The sequence below is a fragment of the Artemia franciscana genome, chromosome 2 (assembly GCF_032884065.1).
Source record: "Artemia franciscana chromosome 2, ASM3288406v1, whole genome shotgun sequence".
In the NCBI taxonomy this organism is placed as follows: domain Eukaryota; kingdom Metazoa; phylum Arthropoda; class Branchiopoda; order Anostraca; family Artemiidae; genus Artemia; species Artemia franciscana.
Window position 1 is genome coordinate 19,598,093 of NC_088864.1, and position 14,932 is coordinate 19,613,024.

At 36.8% G+C, this 14,932-nt stretch overlaps 1 protein-coding gene across 6 annotated transcripts in view; it reads left to right on the top strand.

Moving 5' to 3' along the window:
- Nucleotides 1-10,978: 10,978 nt before the first annotated feature.
- Nucleotides 10,979-14,932, top strand: part of LOC136038268 (signal recognition particle subunit SRP72-like) — a 58,346-nt gene continuing 54,392 nt past the window's right edge. Inside the window, exon 1 of one of the 6 annotated variants that reach the window (XM_065721397.1) lies at nucleotides 10,979-11,052. The gene's annotated coding sequence lies outside the window, so the exon portion shown is untranslated. The other 5 variants (XM_065721411.1, XM_065721389.1, XM_065721407.1 and 2 more) reach the window with 5 other exon arrangements.

Below are 14,932 nucleotides of genomic sequence, written 5' to 3' on the forward strand. Positions count from 1 at the left end.
GGTAGGCTGAAAAACCAACCTATTTTTGGGCGGTGCCGAAAGTATTCATCACCCCTCCTCCCCTAGATCGTGTTCCATTCGAATATTCAGTCTTATCCCCACGCATTCCCAATACAGAGTAATATACATCAGAAATCCATCGTTTGAAACAATCCACTGTTAATGCTTCACTGATTACCCATGATTATTCAGATAAAAGGTATAGTCTCCTCTCTTTAATAGAAGAAAATCTTAATAATGAGCAAAACTTTACCCACGGCTCTCTCAATTTCCCCCTAACTTTTGAAAGTGAACCTCTTCCCTTACCACTTAAAACTGGTTTAGTAGTCTCTTGGTCCAGAGTGGTAAGTTTGAGCCTTACGACAAACCTTCCTACAATACCCCGAATGATAATTTTCCTATTTTAATGTATGTTCTCCCTACTCCCAGCATTAATTTTAATGCTTACACCCTGCCAAAGTTGCCTAAAAAAACTCTTTTTAGAAGAAATCTGTTGTTAAAGAGTTTGATATAAAACGTTATCATTTCCTTGTGTTCCTCCTTACGAACGCCAAAAGTTCGAATTTCGAAAAATTATCTGGGTTAGAAGCAACAGCAAAATTGAACTCTATTGATATAATTGCAGTTACTGAAGTCCAGGCACAAAACCCAGATTTCCTTAAAATGACTAGTTTTCAGGAGTATATAAAGCTAAACCCGGTTGACCATCACTGGAGAAAACAGGAGGAGGATTGACGGTTTTTGAGAAGGATTGATTATCTTCTACTTCGGTCCATGTGCCAGGACTAAGAGATTCCGATGAGATCATTGGGGTATCAACTAAGCCCAAATGCCTACTGCGGCCTTACACTAATTTAATAATTTGCTCGTTTATTATTCACTCTGACAGAATGCTTAATCTCGTCGTAATTTTCATGACAGGTTGCAAGCAAGTCTTGACTTTGTGACGACAAAGTATCCAAATGCCGTTAATTTTATAGCAGGAGACACAAACTAACCAAGTCTTAATTATCTGTGTAAAGATCAGAAGCTTAAGCAAATTTTTGATTTCCCTACTACTTAAGGTGGAACCAGTTTGGATGTTATTTGCACCAGCCTTAAAAATATTTTACAATATTCCAACTACCCTTCTCCCCCTCGATAGTAGCTATCATTTCATGATATTTTTGAAACCGGTACTAGTTTTTAAAATAGATTACTCAGGTTCTGGATTTTTTTACCGCCAATAACAAGTCAATGTCTTTTTGATTTTGGACCTTGGATTACGTCTTAGAGTTGAAATGATGTTTTGTCGTGTGTAAATCTGAATCCAAAGGCTATTTTATTTAAAAAAAATTAATTACAAATTACCAAAACTGTTTCCTAGAGGTTACCAAGAAGGTATAGTCCTCAGATAAACCTTACATTAATAAAAAAAACAAAAGGACTAATCCATTTGAAACTAAAACTTTTTTACCTCAGAAAAAAGAGGATGCCTTAGCCCTCCGGAAACAAATAAAGGAAGAAATACGCCATGGTCAGTCTCGTTATGGTAAGAATAAAATAAATTAGTTAAAATAGAGCAAACCTGAGCAATAGTTTAATAAGTCAAACGAAATAGGGGATCGCTCTTGCAAGAAACTTAATTTTCTTCTGGATTAACAGCCCGAACAGACAGCCAATGAGCTTAATAAACACCTAGCTAGCATTTTATGAACTTTCCCCCTTTTCTCAATCCCTGAGATTCCAAAAGATAAAATCCTGGAAATTTCAGAGAAACAAATAATAGAAAAAATACAGAAACTGAAAAAAAATGGTATCTGTCCCATTGATACCCCTATTGATCTAATAATTGCCTTCCTAAACTATTAACACCCCTTGTTAGTATTTTTAATGATATTAGTAATTCTGGATGTTAATCGTTGTGCTGGAAGCTAGGCTAAGTTACTCCAATCCAAAAGAAGGGAGACCTGAACGATTTTAATGGAGTACAACCAATCACCTTAACCCCAATGTTTTCAAAAATGTGCGAGGGTTTCTTATCTAAATGTTTAAACATACATATTCTTGAAATTATTATCTTGCAACAATTTGAAACCTCGAAAGAGACATCTTCTTCTCACTACCTTGCTAGTCTTCTTGACACTGTTCTTAAAAACCTTGAAAATCCTGATACTTTGTTGGATCTTTTATTAATTGATCAAAGCGTTCGACCTAATTGACCCCAGTATCCTTGTAAATAAACTGCTGACGGAGTTTCAAGTGAGTCTTTTTCTAATTAAAATTGTTGCCCCCTTTTTAACAAATCGTTTTCAAGTGCTTAAATATTAAAATGTTTATTTCGATCCACTTCTATCTTTCGCTGAGTCCTCCAGGGGACTATGATGGGTCCCATTTTATTCCTTATAATGGTTAATAGGCTCATGACTTGAACACACTAAGTGATGGAAGTATGTGGACGACCTATCTGCACTTGAGGTTTGCCAACGAAATATTAAAAGCTCAATTATGACAAAAATTGACGATATCACTCAGGAGGCTTCTTTGTCGAAGATGAAATTTAACGCTAATAAATCGTTAGCTATGATATTTAATTTTTTTTAACCACCCCCCTATTTCACAAACCCCAGTCCTCCCAAAATCTCTGTCACATACATTAAACTACTTGGGGTGACAATTATTACAAACTTGAAATGGCACGCCCATGTTCAAAACATCCCCAAACGAGCTTCCGCTTCTTTTTTCTTCTAAAACTTTTGATGAAATTTTCTTGCACCCCTAAGGACCTTATGCAACTTTATTGTTCTTTTATTCGGACAAAACTCGAGTTTGCTTGTCCAGTGTGGCATTTCGGTCTTTCTTCAGAGCAAATACCACAAAATTTGGTTCAATTGATGATGGTAAATTTTCGATTTTTGAAAGCTCTTAGATATCGATAAAAAGCTATGCGGTAGTATAGCTGAAATCATGTGTCTTTCATCTTAATAGTTTCCAATTGAATTGGAAGTTACATCACTCCCCTCTGTGCCGTGTCTGCTTCTCAACCGATGAAACTATCCAACACTTCTTATTTGATTGTCAGCCACTAAGCGTGGAGATTATTTCCCTTAAGTGCCTCTGCTAAATGGCTGATATATCAAATACCTATACTGCAATCCCGAATTCTAACCTGCCTTGGCACTTTGATAGAAACATCTTTAAGGCATCTATTGACATCTCAAAGACGAGAAAAATAGATTAGTGATAATGCACAATCAAAACAAAGAAAAAGGTTTTTTTTATCATTTGTTTTGGAGTGTGCATAAAGGTTGGGAATGAATGGGAAGGACGGCATTGGTAACGGCCAGTCAATAGGCCTTAAATTGCTGGGGATAGGTAGCTCTAGCACCTGCACGTACCACAACCCATTTATAGTCTTAGGACTTTAATTGGGATTATTGGTTATCAATTGACAGGAAGACTTCTTTATATCCAAGGCTCGGCTACACATGAGGATGAGGGATCTCTGACTATTTGAAGATACTCTTTGGGGAGTCGAAAGGGTGAAAGAACTAATAGGTAGCTCATATACCCTGCATACAAAATCTTGAATACGAAAGGATCACAATTTAAATTTATCATTATTTATGGCTGTTTCAAACCAAAATGTAAGAATTACGCTCACGGTTTTATATAGCCAATCTTTCAGACTAAATTACTTTTCCTTTAGACCACAGTGACTAAAAACTCTTTAAAAACCCTTTTCTTTTTTTTAATGTCGCTACTTCCGGCACTTGGCAGTTAGTTTAAAAATTTTCAACATGACACATAAGACGATGATTTTTTAGTTATCGCGTCACCACCACTTGATTCCGAGCATAATGAAAATGCCGAAAGAAAAATAAGCAGTTGATACGTCAGATACTAGAAAACAATAATAAATACAAAATAGGGTAGTTAAACTTGCTTGATAAGCTTCTCCTAACTGGCGATGATGAAGAACTCATGAATTTTACACGCTTTACTAGAAATAAATTTTCTGATTTGCCAAGTAAAGTTCGAGTAAAAATTACAAAGAAAAATACAAATTATAGAAAAGCCATATCCCCTGAGACTTGCCTAGCCTTGACTTTGTGTTTAGCAACAGGAAACAGCCTGACAATTTTGACATTCTTTCTCCCAATTTGCTTGTTACCCCATCTGAGGAAGACTTGAAAGTTACTGCAGCACAGACCTTTACCCGACGAAAAACGGCAGTGCTTTACCCAACGCTGATCTTTACCCGACGGATGGTACACACTTCAGGCTTCAATTCCCTTACAGTTTTTAATCACAGTTTTGTAACTATAAGAACTATTTTAGTGTTATTTTACTTGCAACTTGTGATTTGAACTACAAATTTTGTTATGTGGCATTGGTGCCTATAGATCCGCTAGTGATGGTGGTGTCTTTCATCGGTCTGAATTTGAGAAGCGCATCAATAGATGAGATACCATGCTTCCTCCATCCAAAAAAACTCTTTGGAACTAACACCATGTTTCCACATTTTTTCTAATGGGACGAAGCCTTTCCGCTCATGGACTGCATAATAAACCCCCTTCCTATTAGAAACCTTGCTGAACTCCAAACGATATGCAATTATGAAGTCTCCTCAATTTGCAGGTTAATTGAGAACACTTTCGGTATTTTTGTGCAAAGTTTCAGACTTTTTAGATCACAAATAATCATGCAGCCCGGGACATTTCTGACAATCGTAGAATGTGCACTTTGACCTTACAATTACATTATTACTTTATGTTGTACCCCAATCACTTAAGCAGAGTTTATTTCAAATGCTTGATTACAGAATTTAGGTCGCACATCAAGTAATTTATGCTTTGAAAAAATCCAGAAATTTTGGAGAAATATTTGCCAACTACTTCTTGCCTACAGAAAGAAATGTTATTTGGCAGAGAGATCATGCACTTTAAGGTTCCTTCTAAAGCACCCACCTTTTTATCTTTTTTTTCATAAAAAGTGTAATTTGTTAGAAAATAATTTTAATGAAATTCTTGTCAATGTCCATGCTTTCTGTAGTATCTTTTATTATCATTCTGAACTCAAAAGCAAATTCTCACCTTAAGTATTTTGAATCTCACTTCTTAATTCTCTCCAATCTCAATGACCAATCCTAAAAATAACCCTAAAACTAATGTTCCTAATTCGCTCCTATCTTATTTTTTTAATTCTACAAACTTTTCTAAAAAAAATACTTTCAACGTTTCTCATAATTTTTTTATTTAACCATTCTTTTAATTCATTTAATTAAATTAGATAAAACACTAAAACATAATCAAACCTTGATTATCATAATAAGAAGTAACTAGTTAAATCACTTGATTAGTCAAAAGATGCAGACTTATTAGTGTGTCATTGGTTGGACACTATTAGTGCGTTATTAGGCATATTTTCGACTAATTTAATTTATTACTCAAACTCGTTTAATGAAACTAGTTTAGTCATTATCTTAATAAAAATTTACTCTGAATTATGTTACTGCTTTTTTGTTGACGTAAAGTTGAGCAAATTTCAACTCTGTTTCATGCGTAATTTTCTTTAGTTTGACCGCAAGCTCCATAGCAATCTGTAAGATGGCCGGTCTGATCCACTGAGATCCTTTTCCTGAAAAACTGATATCCCGTTCTTGGAAACTTAGTGCATAGGTCTCAATAGGGGCAGGATCCAGCCCGTTGGTATACCCTGTTGGGGGGGGGGGGTGGAAGTTCTTCTCCAGAAGGATCGAAGTCGAAATTCAAATACAACGATGCTTACTTTTATTTTATTTTGAGCTATGCTTTGTGTCATAGTTGTATAGGAGAGAAAGGTTGTACCAATTTTGTTTTATCTGCTTAGTACTTATCATAAGCAAGGCTTACAAATCATGTTAGGCCTAGAATCTATTTTCTATGTAGTTCCAACTATTAGTCAATTTATTGCATTTCATAAAGCGGACAGTATCATTGACTGATGTTTTGATTCAGGAAATTTTCTGATGGAAATCATGGGTAATTTCCTGGTTAAAGAGAAAGAAGTATATTCTGTCAAATACCTTAGTCGCACAACAAAGTTATTAAAGCTCTATAGAAATGGAGTTTTGACAGGAATTTCGGACTTCTTGAGTAGGATTTTTTAGGATTCCTTAGGTTCCTGGCAAGATTTTTAAAGAGAAACAAGTGGAAGCACTGGATTTCACTTCAACTTGCTTTGACAAAGTAAATAGAAATCGAAATTTTTTAACATTCTTGCTGTTAAACGAATGTAATAAAAAGATTCGGCCAGTCTGCACGCTGAAAAATTCTAGCCAAGATACAAAATAATTAAATCAAGGTTTGTAGGGGGATCGCCCCCTTCGTCCCCCTTGGATCCACCACTGGATCTCGAGGAGACTCTTTACCGAAGTAACCTAGGTAGTAAAGCACTGAGCTAGGATATAAAGTTTTACTTTTTTTCAATTTTTCAGTTGCAGAACTTTGTAACATAGACTATTACAGAGATAACTAGGCTGGTGGGTCTAGTTGTAATCTAGTCTAAAAAGCTATTAAGTAGTCACCTACCTGTGCTACCATACAAAATACAGGCTAGCATAATTATTCTTTGGAGCTGGGTTAGGTGATGTATCACCTTTGAAAAGTTTGGTAGCTTGGAACAAATGGGACTATCAAAATCCTTTTCGCTAATGTGTCAAATTATTTAATGTCTTAATCCTCAAAATAGTATAGGATCTTTCAGTGTGATTTTGTTCTATTAGTACTGATTTAGATTTTGGTTAAAAAAAATTGGAATATTCTTCAGAGAAAGAACAAAGAAGAGGATTCCGTGCATTTCGTATTAGAACTTTCCAAGCATAATTTACTCTCGTTAATTTTTTTTTACATTTTAATGAACTCCACAATTGTTTGCTGATTTTACTGACTAGACCTACTTCTAAAAATTGCTAAATGTATATACTCATTGCGGATTTTTCACTTGCAATGGAGCTCCACTTTAATGGAAGTTCAACTTTGACCGAATATACTTCTAATTACCTAATGCAGTTTTTTTTTCTCCTGTGTCCTTGTACCTGTCAGAGTACACTCTGCACTCCTAAGTAGCCTATTTTATCTAGATACGAAGTAAAGCTGGCATGACTTTTAACATAGTTGACACTGAGTCCTAAACTAACGATGGTGAAGATGCAGCTAGTGCAATGGAAATAGATAGCAAAGAAGATAGGAGAAGAAGAAGAGAATCAACGTCAGCTAAGAAAAAGTATGCCCGATCGAGGTCCAAGTTTCAGTCTAGTTGGCTGAGAATGCCTGAGTTTATAGGCAAGAGATAAAGCCAGTAACGAAAAGGGATTTTGTATATACTGTAAAAAGAGCTTTATTCGTGGAAACACTGAGCTTGGTAAACATGCAAAATCTGCAAAGCATCAGGAACTAGTGAGGAGTATAGACTCTGCGAAAAAACCACTGTCCCTTTCAATCATGTGTTTGCAGTTGATTGTAAAGACATTAAGACTACGGAAACCAAGCTGGGTGTCTTCCTTGTTGAGAATGACTGGGCTTTCTCCCTGATAGAGAAGCTAGTACCACTCTGAAAAGCCTGCCAAATAAGTCTGTAACTGAAAAGACTGCTCTTGGAAAACAAAAGCAGCTAACATTGTTCGTCAAGGGCTAGGGCCTTATTTTAATGAGATGCTCTGCGAAAAAGTCGAGTCAACTCAGTTCACGGTAATTGTCGATGAGATAACTGATGTAAGTGTGGTGAAACAACATGCTGTTGCCGTCATATTTTGCAACTCAGAACTTGAAATAAAAGTTGACCTGCTGGACATGATCGAATGTCCTGACTCAAGAGTAAAGACAGTCTTTGAGCTTGTCGAGAAGGCTATCAAAGATAGAAAGATACCATTCGAGAACTGGGTCGGCTACTGTTCAGATACCTGTAATACCATGCTTAGCTCCGACAAGTCCGTTGTCAGCAGGATCAAGGCACATTATCCCTGGATCACCTGTATAAAGTATAGCAGCCATATAATACATCTAGTAGCATCTTATGCCTGTAAGAAGCTACTAAAGGGGTTAGAAGATTTATGTCGTACTGTGTTTGCCCATTTCAACATGATTGCTAAGAGAAGGAGTGACTTTGTTGCCTTCTAAAGATTTATGGACACAGATATCCATCGAATGCTCTCGCCAGGGCAGAGGCGTTGGCTTTCACTTAAATTGTGAGTTGATAGGATTCTCGAACAGTATAGTCCTTTACAACTCTACTTCCAAGGGCTAGCTCTCAAAGATCCTACTCATGCTAACGATTGAGCTGCACAAGCGTTGGCTAATTCACTTCTGAAAATCCAGTTTGAATTTGAAAGCTATGTTCTGGAATTATCCAATAATTCTAACAAACTCTTAGTGAGCGAGAAGCCGCTCTCCCATCATATAAAACCAGAAGTGGAGCTGCTGATTCGTAAATTGGCAATGAACTTTATGAAAGCAGACTACGTCAGAGGGACATCTGCGTTAGAGTTGGACCTTGAAAATGTCAGGGAATACTTTGTTTTGGAAGAAGTATACCTTGGGATGCTCGTTTATGAATCTCAGGAGACGTTGCAGTCAGTCCCAAGAACTCGCACTGATGACCTTTCTGTTTATTTGGTGTATGATTTAGCCCGTTTTCTTTACGTCGAGGTGATTAAGCAGACCCAGCAAACATTCCAATTTGATGACGAAATGCTCGTATACACTGATCTGTTAGACTCTATAATGGCCCCCGACTCGGCAGCTCCAATAAAACTATCAACATTTCTTCCCAAATACAAGCTTCCGATTTGGAATGCTAAAAACATTCATGACGAATGGCGGGAAATGCTGGTCTCAGACCTCCCCAAAAGTACTGAAACTTTGGACTTCTGGAGAAAGATTTCCGAGATCAATACTCCCACTGGAAGTACAAGGCTGGCAAACGTCATGATTGTAATTAATTATTTGCTTTCGCTACCATTCTCAAACACCGTCGTTGAACGTTTCCCTAGTGTCCTAAAAAACCGCAAAACTGATTCTCGGAATCGTCTCTCATCCATTTCGCTAAAGAATGCAATGCAAACGAAGGTAGGGATTAGCGTTCACTCCGAATAGATTATCCTGGACCGAAAGCTGACGAAAAAAATCATGTCGGTCAAGGCAAACGCGACGGCCGAAGGGTGGCAAACACTAGTTAATATACAAAGTGAATCTCTTGCTTCTGGAGCTCATGCCGTCGCCGACATGTAGTGGAGACTGATTTCCATTGTATCCCAGTACCCCAAAAAATGCTTGTTTGTCTTTTTATACTACTACTGCTACTACTACTACTAATAACTCACTGCTGCACCAAGCCGCCTGAGGCCAAAACAGCTACGCACGCTCCTCCTCCAACCTAATCTATTTAATGCCTCCCTCTTTACACCCTCCCAGGAAGTTCCCATTTTCTTTAAATCTTTATTTATGACATTCTCCCAACCCAGACAAGGACGACCTGCTTTCTCTGTAGCCCCAGACGGTTGCCCAAAAAGGACATTCTTTGGTAATCTGTCATCCTTCATCCGTAGAACGTGGCCTAGCCATCTCAACCTTTTTTTGATTATAGCCCTAGAAAGCGAGATTGAACCACACTTTTCGTATGACCTACTGATTGAAATACGATCAGTCAGCCGGGTACCCAGAACAATGCGTAGGCAATTTCTCTGGAAAACATCTAGTAAATTTTCATCTGCTTTTCGGAGTGCCCATGCATCAGAGCCATATTTGACCTCTGTCATCACTGTAGCTTCCAATATTCTAATCTTGGTTTGTAGACTTATCTTTCTATTCTTCCAAACTTTTTTTAACTGTGAAAAAACAGCCTGAGCCTTATCTATTCTACTTTTAACATCTTCACTGCTCCCACCATCTTTACTAATAATAATACCAAGGTAACTGAAGCTTCTAACCTGATCAATCTTTTCGTTACCTAATATCACCTGTTCATCTTCACTTATTCCTAGCCTTAGTGACTTAGTCTTCTTAACATTAATTTTCAAGCCTATATTAGCACCCTGAACTCGCGAAACCTCCAAAAATTCATTCATTTTGCTCACACTTTCATCTAATATGATTAAATCGTCAGCATAATCTAAGTCCAGGAGCGTTCTTACTCCCCATTTGATTCCATGGTCTCCAATTGCCTTTCCTGTGCTCCTTAAGACGAAGTCCATCAAAATGATCCATATAAAAGGGGATAGAACACAACCCTGCTTAACTCCTGATTTAATACAAAACCAGTTGCTAACCTCATTTCCTACCTTAACCACAGCAGTATTATTCTTGCACATAGCACAAATCACTTTAATGTATTTTTCTGTTTACCATATAACGATAAAACCTTTGTTAACGCTCTTCTATCAACAAGATCGAAAACTTGCTCATAATCGATAAAACTGAGGGCCAAAGGTGTTTGACAACGAAGGGACTTCTCAATTATTAACCTAAGTGTGAAAACATGGTCGACACATCCTCTACCTTTTCTAAAACCGAATTGTTCTTCCCTTAAAACTTTGTCTACAGCATGTCTCAGTCTAAGAAGTATCATATTACTCAGTAATTTACTACCTACAGAGACCAGACTAATGCCTCGATAATGTCTTTTTATACAGCATTATGTATTATAATTAATTGATATCCGTATCCCTTCTAGTCACTAAGCGTGCATTTTTTGCAAAATTTAGAGGCTTTCGAAGGAGCTAGCTTCCGAGTTACTGGCCTTCATGAGTTCACGGATCTGGTGGAATCTTTTTTGAGGGCAACATTGAAGTCCAGAAAGTGTTCCAACAGAACACACTAGTATGCTTGTAAGAACTACTTACCACAGAAATTCTATTTGAACAGGTTTTTGTTATGGATTCTTAGGATTTTTAACCGAAAATTTTATGGATTTTTCATTTTCAGTCGTCGGAGTTTTACGGATTTCTGGTCTACCAGAACGGAAAACTTGCCATCATGAAGTGGAAACACTGAATTTGGTTCAGAAGAAGAGGCCTTTTCTAAAGCTAGATTGGTGGTGACTTATTTTTATTTGGCTAGATAATATTGTGAACCAAACCATAGAAATAGGCCTAGGTAAATTTGTAGTTTACAACATAATGAAGGTAATGATCATATTAACAGACTGGTCTGATAGCTAGGAAACAAGCTTGCCTTTATAGTCAGAATTGCATCCTGGATCTAAGTTTAACATGCATTTGCATTGGAAATCAACTTTACCCCTGCCCTATCGGCCTGTATACCAATTCAGGGTATTGCAAAATTTTTAGAGTTGGGTAAAAGTTCAAACTTGCCTCTGTAGCCAAAATTGCATCCTGAATCCAAATTTACCATTCATTTGCATCAGTAATGAAATTTACTCTTGTCCCCCCTCCTAATGGGCAAAATAGAAGTTAAGAAGCTGATTAACCAGAAATATAGAGCTTGGAAATGGTATATGAAGACAAAAAAACCAGGAGACCCTGTCAATTTACAAGTCAGCACAGAATCATGTAGGCTAACAGATTCTGTCAAAAAACTGAAATCTGCTTATGAGGGAAAATTAGTTTCTGACATCAGGCTAAACCCAAAATCTTTCTGGAGACATGTCTCTGCTAAAAACCCAAATCGTCATACTATTCCTGATCTTGTTGATCATGATGTACTACACTCATCTCCAATAGATAAAGCTGACCTTCTAAATACACAATTAGGGTAAAGACTTCTGCCTTTACCCCAAAATCAGGTACCTCTTCACCAGATCCTTCATTGTATGAAGTGCTTTTTCCCATGCCTAATCTGTCAGTAAGTAAAGTAAGGGTTTGCAATAGCCTTGGGAAGCTAGATGTAAATAAGTCAAATAGACCAGACAGTGTTCATCCATGTCTTCTTAAGGAGTGTTGAAAAGCTCTCACTTACCCCCTGTGCACACTGCTCCAGTTATCTCTTCAAAATGGGGAACTACCACATGATTGGAAAACATCTTATATAACCACTATCCATGAAAAGGGACAAAGAGACTCTGCAAAAACTATACACATCACCTCTGCAGTTGTTAGGTGCTTGAGCAATCTGTTAACAAAGCTCTAATTGAACATCTAAAGGTCAATAACATCCTCTCTACATCAAATATGGATTCAGATCTTAAGACACTAACCTCATCCAAACATATGAATTTATGACTACACTGCTTGATAAGGGTTTTCCTGTTGACATGATTCTTCTTGATCTGTCCAAAGCATTTGACAAGGTTTGTCATGAATTCCTTATAGTCAAACTGAAGGCTGCAGATTTCAATGAAGGTGTTGTACAGTGGATTATGGGCTTCCTCACTGAAAGATCACAGAGTTTTTGATTCACAAGGAACTCCTCATTTCTCTTCTCTCACAACTGTATTAAGTGGCATGCCCCAGGGCACTATTCTTGGACCAACACTTTTCAACTTCTATGTCAACAATCTATCCACCCTTCTTTCAAATCTTATTACCCTTTATACTGATGACTCAAAACTAGTTAGAAAAGTGGCTACTCCCTCTGACCAGTAATTAATTCAAATAGATCTTGACAGTCTGGGAAGATAGGGTAGCATGTGGCTTCTTGCTTTTAATGTTGACAAATGTTAATCCATTTTGGCAAACACAACAAGCATTGTAAGTATTTCCTTTGAGATAAATTCCTCTCTGCTGTTTCTGATCACAGAGATCTTGGGGTCATTGTTGATCACCAATTAAAGTCTGTTTCATATTTTGCAGATAAATCCCTTGGTATCATAAAAAGAACCATCTCCAGCCAACACCCAAGAGTTTTTATGTAGTTATATAAAGTGCTTGTACAACCATGTCTGGAGGTTAGAATGTCATTGGCAACCCCTTTTTTCAAAAAAATAAGAAGTTGCTTGAGGATATCCAGTGTTGTGCCACTAAGATGGTTAGCAGTATGAATAAATTTCCATACAAAGAAAAACTACATCATTTGAAGCTGCCAACACTGACATACCAAAGGATAAGGGGTGATATGATTTTAACCAAAAAAATCCTTTCTAAAAAAAACCTTCCCAGTGTCTTTGCACAGCTCTTGCATTCTGGTACTAGAGGACATTCAATGAAGCTCCCTACAGAGCATTCCACAAGTAGACACAGAAGTCATTCCTTCAGCCAAAGAGCCATCAATCTATGGAATCAACTGTCTGAGGAAACAGTTTCTGCAACTTCAACCAACATGTTCAAGTCCCACCTTGATAAGGAATGGCTCTGCCAGGAGTTCCTTTTCAATTGGGAAGCTGCATAGTTTTCCACAAGAGTCTAGATCAACAACCACAATCTACACCAAACAAATTTTTGTTTCATCACTAGAGTATTACAAGGATGGCAAATCCTTATATCACTCCAAGCAGCAATTTCAGGTAAAAATTTAGTTTAGCTACTCTTTGGTATCTTGGAAAGGGGTTAGGTTTAGAAAATGAAATTTTCAGCAATGAATCTAGGGCCAAAAACATACTCTGGAAAGGTGCTTCCAAGATTCCATGTTAACCCTCCTCTGATTTCTAAGTCTTAGAAATATGCCTACTTGACATGTCTATACCTATTGAAATTTTGACCAAATACCATTTTACCTTAATTTTCAGTTAACAGTTCCCTTTTATCTGGTTTTAGTTCCAGAAATGCAACTCCTTTTATCTGATTAGAATTTTAAGCCATATCAATGATTTTTTTTTTCTAAATATAGGAAATGTATTTGCAGATCTTTGAAACCTCATTAATAAGGATTGAGCAAAGTTATAAGCAGTAATCAGTTTTCTTGTACTTCATTTGAGAAGAACATCTGTTTTGCAAGGTTTCACTCATGTAACACAAATTGTTTGAAAGATCATCAAAGGCCACTACCCTCTAGAGGGAGAAGGGGTGGAGGTAGGCACTTCAAAATGTCTTCCTGGGACATACTCTAGTCTTTAGTCTTATCCCTGAATGTTTTATTTTCCTAACCTAACCCCATTTCAAGATAGCAAAAAGTAGATAAGCTAGAATTTTACCATATATACCCTGAATTGGAATCTAGGCCTACCCTGAATTGGTATAAGGGCAGGGTAAAGTTCATTTCTGACACAAATTCATGTTAAATTAGAAATCAGGATGCAATTCTGACTATAGAGGTAAGGTAGCTTTTTAGCTACTTGAACAGTCTGTTAATATAAACACCACCCCATAATTTAGCTAGGATGAAAGTAAATGCATCACTTGGTCCCCTCTTTAGGTCTATTGGTATAAGCCTAGGGTTCTAGCAGTACATGAGGAATCATGTTAAGAAAACAATTCTTTCTTCATAATATGCAGAATAATCCTAGTTAACATATTTTGCTGAATGAGAACCTTTATACTCTCTATTTTCCTTGTATTTCCAGTTTTTCTATCACATTTTTAAATATTAGTTATATTCTCTAAGTCTTGAAAATCTTTTGTAAACAAACATACAACTCCCATCTAACTAATCTAACCTAATTTATCAGTATTTGTCTATTAATAATTTTTTGAGAAATTATTAGATGGTACTGATGGTGTTTAATTATATATATGGATTATTTGAAAATGGAAAAATGAAGTTGAATCCATGTTTACTTTTCAGAAGTGGAAAGTGGAAATTGATCTTGTGGAACAAAACATCCAATTTGACCTTTACTAGAGTCCAGTGTACCTTGGAATATGTGAACTTTCTTTCCCCAGTAATTATATTTGCTTTAACTATTCTGTTACATAATCCAGGAACAATAAGGCAGGTCCAATTACACATCCCTTCTGAAATATCTAAGTTCTGCAATAGTATAACTATTGTATTTTTCTTTATTTTAAGTCATGTGGTGGTAAATCTGCTGTTTCAATTGAATTGAGCAATTTTGGAGTAAATGTAATTCCTCCAATTTCTTT